Source organism: Excalfactoria chinensis, chromosome 2 (genome assembly GCF_039878825.1).
Source record: "Excalfactoria chinensis isolate bCotChi1 chromosome 2, bCotChi1.hap2, whole genome shotgun sequence".
Lineage (NCBI taxonomy): Eukaryota > Metazoa > Chordata > Aves > Galliformes > Phasianidae > Excalfactoria > Excalfactoria chinensis.
In genome coordinates this window covers 56,848,628-56,859,323 of record NC_092826.1, presented here as the reverse complement: position 1 = coordinate 56,859,323, position 10,696 = coordinate 56,848,628, and the positions used below count along the sequence as shown (strand labels likewise).

The 10,696-nt window shown below is 44.1% G+C and overlaps 2 non-coding genes across 2 annotated transcripts; one reads left to right on the top strand and one right to left on the bottom strand.

Moving 5' to 3' along the window:
* Nucleotides 1-2,468: 2,468 nt before the first annotated feature.
* On the top strand, nucleotides 2,469-2,541 carry TRNAV-AAC (transfer RNA valine (anticodon AAC)). Its single transcript has one exon. It is a non-coding gene; the product is annotated as a tRNA-Val (tRNA).
* A 5,335-nt stretch (nucleotides 2,542-7,876) lies between these two features.
* On the bottom strand, nucleotides 7,877-7,949 carry TRNAV-AAC (transfer RNA valine (anticodon AAC)). Its single transcript has one exon. It is a non-coding gene; the product is annotated as a tRNA-Val (tRNA).
* Between the last annotated feature and the right edge of the window lie 2,747 nt (nucleotides 7,950-10,696).

Below are 10,696 nucleotides of genomic sequence, written 5' to 3'. Positions count from 1 at the left end.
CACTCTTCAAATTTTCATCCATTTTTACCCAGTAATTTTGATTGATTTGGAGGAAAAAAAAGGTAATGACCCCAAAGAGAGAAAATCTATAGCAAACCTACTGATAAAAGATGAAAAATACTGACTGGGGACTAGCCAAAAAATTTCTTAGTTTCAAGAACTTTCAAGTGCAGCAAAACCCCTTTGATTAGTAGATGTGAGAACAGGTTACATTCACAGTAACCTTGTGAGACAGGAATGATTGTCTGGGAGAAAATGAGCTCAGAAGGAAACCAAGGATGCTGCCCATACAGCTGAGAAGGAACCCAGACGTTCCTAGGTAGCCCAGGTACAGACTGACTGGGTTTTTTGTTTGCTTGTTTCCCCCTTAAGAGCTGCAGAAGCTCAAAATATGACTTGTTAAGTCACTCACATGACAAAACTCACTGACTACCCTCACTTACCTCCCGTCTGCTAGTCTGCCAAAACCAAATACCAACAGTATGATGCGGAGAAGAGATGAAAGGGAAGGTGGGATTCAAGTTTATGAGAGAAAAGCAGTAGCAGTGAATCTCTGTGATGAAGGAAAAGGACCTCCTGAACAAGGAGCAGATGTAAGTATCTTTAGCTGAGAGAGTAAGGAGAACACACAGTCCCTCCATACAACCACTTCTTAACAACCAGGGATGCTCAAAATGCTGTCCAGAAACTGCATCTCGGGGGTATCTGCCACTCAAAGTGTGACTATTGCCTACACTAAAGGATGTCAGCTTTGTCCAGGTGAGTCTTCAAGAATCCAGGAATCCATATTTTCATGTTTGTCCTTGTCAGTGATTTCAACAGAATTTGGAAGTTTAAAGACATATAGAAACCTTCACTGAAGCCGATGCTTCTCAAATCTATGAAAGTTAAGCTTAGATTATCTTTATTACAGGGGTACGAGCTTATCTCATGCAGGCTAGACTATTCCTTCTTCAGGTGTGAGCAGTGGAAGCTTCTGTAGGTGCACCCATGCATCCATCCTGTCCCTTGTAAGCAACAGAAGAATGGTGATAGGAGAGCAGCCATTGCATGCTCATCGTGCTTTGACTGTAACGGTGTATCCGCAGTGCACGAATGTGTTTAAATGGATCCCTTCTTATGATGCTTGCAAAAGCAGGCAAGCAGTTCATTCGCTTCCTATGGAGACATGTTTAGCCCACCCAGGAGTTGTTTTTGAACATTGCTACTGATCGTTACCTGTAGCGAGCTAGCTAGAAAAAGTATTAAACATTCATGTAGTTCAGCTGTGCCTATTGACTCTGCATTTTAAATAGACTCTGCTGCGCTCTCCCAGTGGAAAGATTTATTTTGCTTTAAGAATATATAGGAGTGTTCTTTCAGTACTTTTTCTTTGTTTAACAAGAAGCTCCGTTGCCGTAAACCCAGCAGACAATAAAACCAGTCAGGAGCTTTTATCGAGGATGTCTGACCCATCGCCTGGCAATAATTAGTTCAGGTTAATTACAGCAAATCTGTAGATTTGCAGCCTGGAATCATCTCATCCCCTAAGCTGAACCCTCCAGAGGTTTCTTTTATGAGCTCTGCATCCTAAGGGTGGACTTAAAGTAATGAATTTGTCTCTAATAAGATTCATAGGTTTGTTCCCTAAGCAATGGTGTCAATTATAGAATGTAACGCTGATGGCTTATTTTGCTGAAAATTGAGAAATTGAGAGTTTTTAATGAAGCATGCAGGACTTCTAACACTTTTCTTTAACTCTTTGCATTGATGAAAAGCACAAAAATACAATTATGTGAAATATTGTACCACTTTCTATGTATTTCTCTGTGTGCCAGTAGCTAATTTCCTTCTGCTCTGTAATGGAAAAGGTTAATGTAATGACTCTGAGATTTCATTTGGAAATGTTCCAGAAGAGTGTCTGAGTATTTGCTGCACTTAATGGCAGGAAGTAATAAGTGAGGTTATGTATTGGTGAAAAATGTTTCATGTACTGAGAAGATTAATACTGGAGAGAGGCACAGGGGACACAAGCCTGAGGCTTCCTCCTCAATTCTGACACAATATAATATGTCCATACTTGATACGTGCCCTTCTGTAGTTAGTTCTTAATCATTAACAAAGCAGACAGGAAGCCTCTGGGGGACATGGTCTCAGAGAAAGAGAAGGAACTGGTTTTAGGATCGTCTTCCATAAATGAGAAGCAGGCACACCCAGCTGGGAGCACTGGACCAGGCGCTACTGGTACCAGTATCTACACAGCAATACCATGACAAAACTGCTTCAAGGGTTCGGTTCCATCACAAGTATTTCAATGTGTGAAGAGATTGTACTTAAAGCTTCTGGAGGATCGTAGAACATCCCCAGTTGGAAAGGACCCACAGGGACCATAGAGTCCAACTCCCAGCTCCATTACGGCTCCACCCCAAAATCAGACCATTTGTCACCCAAGGAAACCAAATAATGACAAGGAATAGGAACAAAAGAAGGTTTCTGTAGTGTAGTGGTTATCACGTTCGCCTAACACGCGAAAGGTCCCTGGTTCGAAACCAGGCAGAAACACCACCTCCTTTTGATGGCTCAGACTACCTCAGCTCCACCTGCCACTGTCACAAATGCTGGGCACAAACATGGGACCAGTGGGAGAAGGGACAGGAGGAGACCCATGCCAAAGCCTCCAAGGGGCTGCTTGGAGGACCTTGACCATGTCTGCTTGGGATCTCTAATGCTTCTGCTCTCCTACCTGGACACACTGGCACCTTGATGGCCTCACAGATCCTTCTGACTCCACTTTTCTCCACTCCCCAACATACACTGTGGCTTTAGAGAAAGCCTAGGTGTGGTTATGTATAGCCAAGAAGGGGTTCATTCCTGTGGCAAATCACTGCATAGGGCTATCCATCACGTATATTTCTTCTGTATAGAATAACATAACATCCCAAGTTGGAAGGAACCCACCAGGATTATCGAGTCCAACTCCTGGCTCTACACAGTGCCACACAAAAATCAGACCCTATGTCTGAGAGTGGTGTCCAAACACTCCTTGAACTTCAGCACTTGGAGCCACACACCAGGCAGGACAGATTGCTGCTTTCACTGGAAGTCCATCTCACGCAAGGAGCAGGAACTGAGGGCTGACTATCTCTCTTCGTACCCTAAATCAGTAAGTTCATCAGATTCTCCCTTTTTGTTTGAGCGGCACACATCATTTCCCCCAAGATATCTGAAGGCTGCTTATCTAATGAAGTCTATTTCAGTGCTCATTTGAAGTAATGCAGGCATCCATCAGGCAGAATAATGTTCAGAAAATAGGTAAAAATGCACTAGAGGTGCCAGTTTGGTGATGCTTAAACACTGCTCCAATGCTTCCTTTGTTTGTTTGTTTTTGTACGCTTTTTTGTTTGTTTTTTAAGCAAGAAACTACCGATACACCAAGACATATTACATTTAATGGAAAATATATATGTATTTGATATTTGATTTCTTGTTTTCCCATCAGGGTCCAGGATTGTATTTCTAGAGAAGAAAACCTGCACCTTAAAAAAGCGAAGGGATAGATCACTCCTCTCAGACGGCAAATGATTCAGTGTCCCATGCTGTTTCCTCTGTTTTAGGGCAGAGATCTAGACCTGCAAGCCCACTCTATGAAGAGAAGGTGAGCATCAGCTGGTCAACAGATCTCCCTTCCTCATGCATGCAAGCACGATCAGCTTCAGAACAGCCTGGCAGCTACAGCACTTGTCTCAAACATGTGAGGACCAAACCTGGGCCTAAGAAACCTGTCTTGGCCACTTGTCTGAGTATCCTTCAGTTACAAAGTCATCAGGCAGGGGGTGGCTAGGATGGGCACCTACAGACATGCTGCTATTAACCCTGTTAACCTGGCACTGCGACGTATTGTGCTGTGTAACAAGAAGGACTGCAGAAAGGTTCAGCTGCCCAGAATATTCACCCAGTAATCCTGTATTGCAGTCTGAACTCCCCTCACTTGGAACCTGTAACCTGCTAATTGCCTTATCCTCATTTATATGATAAGTGGTTCATTTCCTTTATTGTGATTGAATCCCCTCCCTACATTACAAGAAAACTGGAGCTGCAGAGAGTGCTTGATTGGATTTCATTGCTGTAGGCCATTTCTTAAACAGGTTACGGGTTGACAAACATAGAAGGAGGATCAATATCCATTCTTTGCCTCATTGACAAGCTAATCTTTTCAGTAAACATTTCATCAGTACCTGCCATTTGTATACACACCTGCCTCACGAGGATGGAGAAAGCTCTGCTTTATAAGGTTTGGGTAACTAATAAACCAAAAGACAAGAACGTAAGTGGAGCAAATCATCAAGATAGCATTTTTAGGAAAATAGTCTCTTGTTGTCTACAGAATCTAACCAAGCACATTTTCAACTGCTCTTAATTGTAATTAGGTTGCGTTACATGCAGGCCCAGTGCCAGCTTCTGGTTCTGTAATCCTCTGATTCTCCTCTCTCATCAGAGGTAAAAGGACTATTTGAATCGGGGTAGCAATGAAGCTACGGCTCTGCTAAATACTTAGAAATCATGAGTCACACTCCAGAAGAAAGCAAGAGGGTTTTGTTCAGTGTGTTTGGAGACATCTTTCTTGTTTGCTTTTGTGTCACACGCTGAAGTCTCCTTCCCCCACAAGCGTGTGGGTTGGAAACTGGCATTGTCTCTTACAGAAACGAGGGCCAAGATTATTGCTATATTTAGGTTTCTCTTACATTCCCCTGTATTAGAATTACACAGTTGAATGATGAAGGCTGCAGAAATTAGCAGTGCTGAATTTCAGTCCATCCTGAGAGTGCGAAAGCATTCACGGCATTCCTACTGAAGGAAAGTCGACAGCAAACATGAAACGTTGGGGACACAAGAAAAGAAATGATATCGCTGTTGATACTTCCGCAATACATTTGTTAACATCTTCCTATCTTCAACACTGAGAAACTATAAACTTTCCTGGTTCTTTTCTTCCATGACGTGTAGAGAACTCGCACAGAGGGCATAGCAATATTGACCAGTCAAATCAACTTTGCAGGCAGGAGTAAACATCAGAGGTAAAGATTACTCCAGGTGTAACTTTGCTGACATAAGAAATATTTCAGTTCTGCATCTTGCTAGAGAAAACTGAGGTCATACAATTATTCAGTGTTTGAAGAGACAGAATAAAGAAGGGTAGTGTGAACATTAGGGAACACGTATGTGTTTCCTTTTCTTTTCAAGGAGATCTTTTAATAAGAAGTCTTTTAAAATGAACATCAACCAACTGGAACACACCTCCCATGTCTGTTCTCTCATCTACATTAGTTCAGGAAGAGCAAGTGGAAAGGAAGAGTTAATACTCAGCAATCTCAGAAAGGACTCGGCGTAATGTGTTTTCAGTGTGTCAGGTGCCCTCTTTTCTCCTATCAAGCCAGTCCATTGTAGGTCCAAGAACTTTTGTTTCACAGTCTTTTCAATTAGCAAAAGCAGTGCTAGGATACATCTTTCATTTGATGCGCAGGCTAGAATAGAAATTTAATAGGGAAAAATATTCCCATAACCATAGGTTAATTGCTAGTAAATGTTGCTCAAGCATCTTGGTTACGTTGATTAATGGCCCCCAGTGAGCAGCTGAAAAATGGCCGGGCTGTTGGACAGATTGTTAGCAATTTTAACTCTTCAGCTATTGTGATGGGCACAGAGAAACAATTGCTAACATTTATAATGTGCTTCACTGAGTACAACAGCATACCGCAATGCAAGTTGCGGTTAGATAGAAACAATCACCGATTTGTTCTTGCATTCAATTATATGGAAGTTTACAAGACAGAAAAAGGTGAGGGCTTTGTTTGGCTTGGTTTGCTTTGGTGTTCTTTTTGCAAAGCATTTGGACACATCCTTGATAAATGCATGGGAGATTTTATATGTAAATACAATATATTCACTTCTGTTCATTACTCCCATTATTATAAAGAGGAGAAGAACAGAGATCATGTCCTAGAACGTATTTCATTTCATAAAGGCAAAGCAATATTAAGCTGTGCTTTGCAACAGGACAAGGCTTGCAGTCCAAAAGCTGAAGGAAAGAATGATGAGGTTTCAGGCCACCTCTGGTCTGCCACAAATGTAATTGCCACAGTTTCCCTGAGAGCACCTGGTAGACCCCAATACTTGTGATCATTCACGACAGTTCCTCTTAATACCTGGACTGACTCAGACCCTGCTAGGACTACGCTGCCTATTGCAGTTTCGGGGGGAGAATCCCTCAGCTGTCAGAGGAGGGGATTTTAACACTCTGGTGTTTGTGAGTGTTTATACCGTGTAAAAACAGGCCACAAGCACCACACTGGGAGGGCGGGAGGGTGAGCAGCAGATTCACTAAGGCAGAAGTTCCTGGTAACAGCCCTACAGCTGTGTGGAGTTGGTCCAGGTCCACCTTCTTTCTGAGTCTCCACGACCCACCTTAGTATTTAAATCCCAGGAAGGGGAAATAAAACAATCCTGGACTGCGAGAGAAGGTAGCAAGAAGCTGAAGGGGATATCTGGCCGATAATGAGACAAATTCACTTGCAGCAGGCTCCTGCAAAGCTCATCAAGAACGACCCGTCACACTGTTTCAGAACATATGCAACAGGAAATTACAGCCTGAAGGCACTTTGTTCGCTGGCAATTTGCAACCAAGAAAGGGAGATGGAGGACAAACCAAAATAATTGAATAAAACTCTTTGAGCTTTATATGTAAGCTCTGCATTTTCCAAGGGAAGTGGGCAAGCAGCCAAGGGGACGTGATATGGCACTAATTATCAAATAGAGGAGAGAAATAATAGCTCTCTTGTTGGTTAAACATGACATGCAAAGCTTTGTCTGTACTTTCTAGGGTAGGTACTGCTGACATGGACAGTGTTGGGCAAAAATACATTTTCACACTGTAACTGACCAGAGTGAGGCATTTGGTAATGGACCTGGGGTGGAAGAAAGAGGAAATCGTCTCTATGCTTCTTGCACTTGGATGCCTTTTCTGATGACACTTCTGAGATTCAGAATGTGCACAACAGGACATAAAGAATGCTAGGTAGTGTAAATAACTATTTTTATAGGGTTACAAGGATGGGGAAGGATCTGGAGAGAAAAATGTATAAGGAGAGGCTGAGGTCCCTGTGTCGTCTCGGCACAAAGCAGAGGAGCTGAGGGGAGGCCTGATGGCGGCTGCAGCTCCTCACAGGGAGCGGAGGGGCAGCGTTGAGCTCTGCTCTGTGTGACAGCGACAGGGCCCGAGGGAACGGCATGGAGCTGTGCCAGGGGAGGGGCAGCTGGGGGTCAGGGACAGGGTCTGCACCACAGGGTGGTGGGCATGGAACGGGATGCACAGGGCAGTGGGCATGGCCCTGAGTGTCAGAGTTCAAGGAGCGTTTGGACACCACTCCCAGATGCAGGCTTTGAATTTGGGCGTTTTCCTGCATGGAGCTACAAGTTGGACTGGATGGTCCTTGGGAGTCCCTTTGAGCAAGGGATAATGTATGATTCTATACAGAATGAATATATGTGACAGGTTGCCCTGTGCAGTGATTTGCTTGGCCTTATCCCATCACCAGCCAGCTCACTCCTACAGAGCATTTTTTCCTTCTCTACTTTCTCTAAAGCCACAGTGTATGTTGGGGAGTGGAGAAAAGTGGAGTCAGAAGGATCTGTGAGGCCATCAAGGTGCCAGTGTGTCCAGGTAGGAGAGCAGAAGCATTAGAGATCCCAAGCAGACATGGTCAAGGTCCTCCAAGCAGCCCCTTGGAGGCTTTGGCATGGGTCTCCTCCTGTCCCTTCTCCTACTGGTCCCATGTTTGTGCCCAGCTTTGTGACAGTGGCAGGTGGAGCTGAGATAGTCCGAGCCATCAAAAGGAGGTGGTGTTTCTGCCTGGTTTCGAACCAGGGACCTTTCGCGTGTTAGGCGAACGTGATAACCACTACACTACAGAAACCTTCTTTTGTTCCTATTCCTTGTTATTGTTTGGCTTCCTAGAGCGAACATCTGCTTTGGGTGCAGGTGTGGGTAAAGCTGCAGCCCCAGCGCTGCTCTGTTTGAGGAACAGCAGGCGTCAATTCTGGGACCACTGAGGAAAGACAGCACCCAATAGAAACTGGCTCACTTTACCCTACTCTACATTAAAAGTTGCACAGGCTCGGTTAAATCCCTTCCAAATTGCATTTTTCAGTCAAATTCATGCAACTGAAAAACAAAACAAAACAAAACAACAACAAAGAGGAAAAGCTTGCGCCGCATAAATCGCAATCCCTCGCATCCCAGCCCAGGAAAGATGCTGTGCTGCTGCCTGCCCTCCTCAACCCGCCTCAGAGAGCGAAGCGAGCTGCTAATCGAAGAGCAACGCCGCCCCCTGGCGATCTTTATGGTTCCTTTCCAGCTCAGGATATTCTATAACCCTATCAGAGAACCGTAGAATGACCGAGGTTGCAAAAGACCTCTAAGATCATCCAGTCCAATCATTCACAAATCCCCCACTTTCCCCTATGTTCTCCCTAGCAGTGCAGCTTTCTGCAGCTTCTAGTGCTAGGTTCAAAAAGGGAAGGAAGTGGCCTAGATCTAGTGGCTTCCTTTGTGCCATCTCTTTTTGCTCCCTCTCCACTCTGTCCGGGGTCAAAAACCCCTCAAGTGCCATCCCACAAGGCCCTTCCCTCAGCTAGCCTCTGGATTATAGCGCTGTCATCTGTCGCAAGCACGAAACACAGAATGACCTATGTGTACGGCTACTATGAAATAATTAATTGCATTATGCCTAAAATTCTAGTTTTGAACAGAAAAGCTATAAAATGATTCAGATCTTAAAACTCTTCAGACAGTTCTAATACAATAAAAATGCACTCACAAAGTGGAATTGGCGTGCATGGTTCCAGCTCTTACTCTGGAGGAGATATGAAACCTCCACTGATCGCTTGGCTTCCTCAGCTAGGAAATGACATCATTTCGCCTGTTTCAGACGGTTAAACAATGGTTACATCCTTGCAGAGCCCAAGCCAGGTTACAAAGAAGTTGATAGGAACACATGCTATGAGCAAGGCAGGTTTCACTGCTTCCAGCAGCCCGTGAGGCCTTTCAGAGTGGGATGCAAACAAGAATATGCCAGCCAAGCCTCCCCCAAATGCCTCTCCTGTGGCCTGGTGCTGTTCCAGAGCCCTCTTGCTACCAGCACCTCAGGGCCTGCTCCTCTTGAACTCTTGCTTACCCCCAAAATCTACTGTTTCAGTTTCAAGTCCTCCTCCTCCCCTTCCTCTGGGAGGTTTACATCATCCTTATTACCCATGTTCGTAGAAGTGATCTTCCGGGGAATTACTTTGTACCATAAAAAGCCACTGCTGGCTTCAGGTAAAAACATATCTATGTATTTCTCCAACTTCACAAGGTCAGCTTCCAGATTTTGGTGAGGTCTGGGGAAGATGAAGGAGTGAAGATGGTGAGTAAGGCTAACGCTGGGCACTTTTTAAAGACCATTCTCAATTCTTACCTACATGCTTTGTTATTATTTAAACCAGCAGACTGGAAATAAAGCCTCAGACAAGGTAAGACTCCTCTTCCTCTTTTTCCTTCTGCAAAAAAGAAACCATCTCCAGGCCTCTCAAGCCAGATATTTTTCACTTATATCAGAGCTGTCAGATCAGGCCGTCTCTTTATTTCCAGAGCAAAAGTGTCTTCTTGTGTGTTCTCAAACATCATGTTCTGCACTTACTTACCCCACAGGAGATAACCTTTCTCGCCACTTCTCTGTCATCACAACTCACCAAGATGTGGCGGAGGTGACAGAGAAACACAGATGGCTGGGAAGTGAGGTTTCCATGTGCATTTCCCCAAATCCTATGGCTTCTGGGTGAGCCACAAAAACAATGTTACCTTCCTCTATGCATTTGGCCCTTTACCTATGCCATAGTTTACTGCGCAGACAGTATGTTTGCAGAAGGCATCAATGTTGTGAGCTTGGGTCATTAAGAACTAGATTGAGTGGGTTGTTTTAATTTTAAATTGCTACTTACTTGCATGGAAACTCTGTAGGGTGTACAAAGCTTGTACTGGGTCTACTTGAGTGGCTTTGAGTTCCTTCCACGTCAGATGATCAGACACCACCTCAAGATGTTCCTTTTAAAAAGCTCTGGAAATTCAATTGCCACTAACGTTCTAAATAAAGGTAACAACCAGGTTGGTTTTGTTTTGTCCTCTCTTCACCAAGATCTTCCCAATTCTGACATAAAAAGCATTATCAGGTGGCAGCACTGAAACACTCCGACTTCATTCACTCAATTGAACATATACGACAACCATTCACAGAGTTATAGGGCCAACAGCAGCAAGTAATTACAACAAAAGACTATCTGAATACCAGATTTATTTGACGTTTCTTAAATGAAAGTTGAAGACGGGAAGGCCCCGAAACTGCAGTTACTAAACGGACAGGTCTGAGTGGGAGCCAAGTGGCTGTTCTTCACTGAGAACACGTCAACTGAGAGAGGGAGCAGCAGAAATTCGAACACAAAGCAGGAGTTCAGCAGAGAATGACATATGGCTGTTCAGCATCGAACCCAAGGCTTAGTTCAAAGTTTGTATAAAGAGGTGATGGTCATCTCTTGCCTATGTTATGATTTATCATTTCTTAGAAGGTCTCCTGGCTTATCTAGGCTAGATTACTTGCTGGTTTTGTTTTGTTTTTTGCACTTGATTACT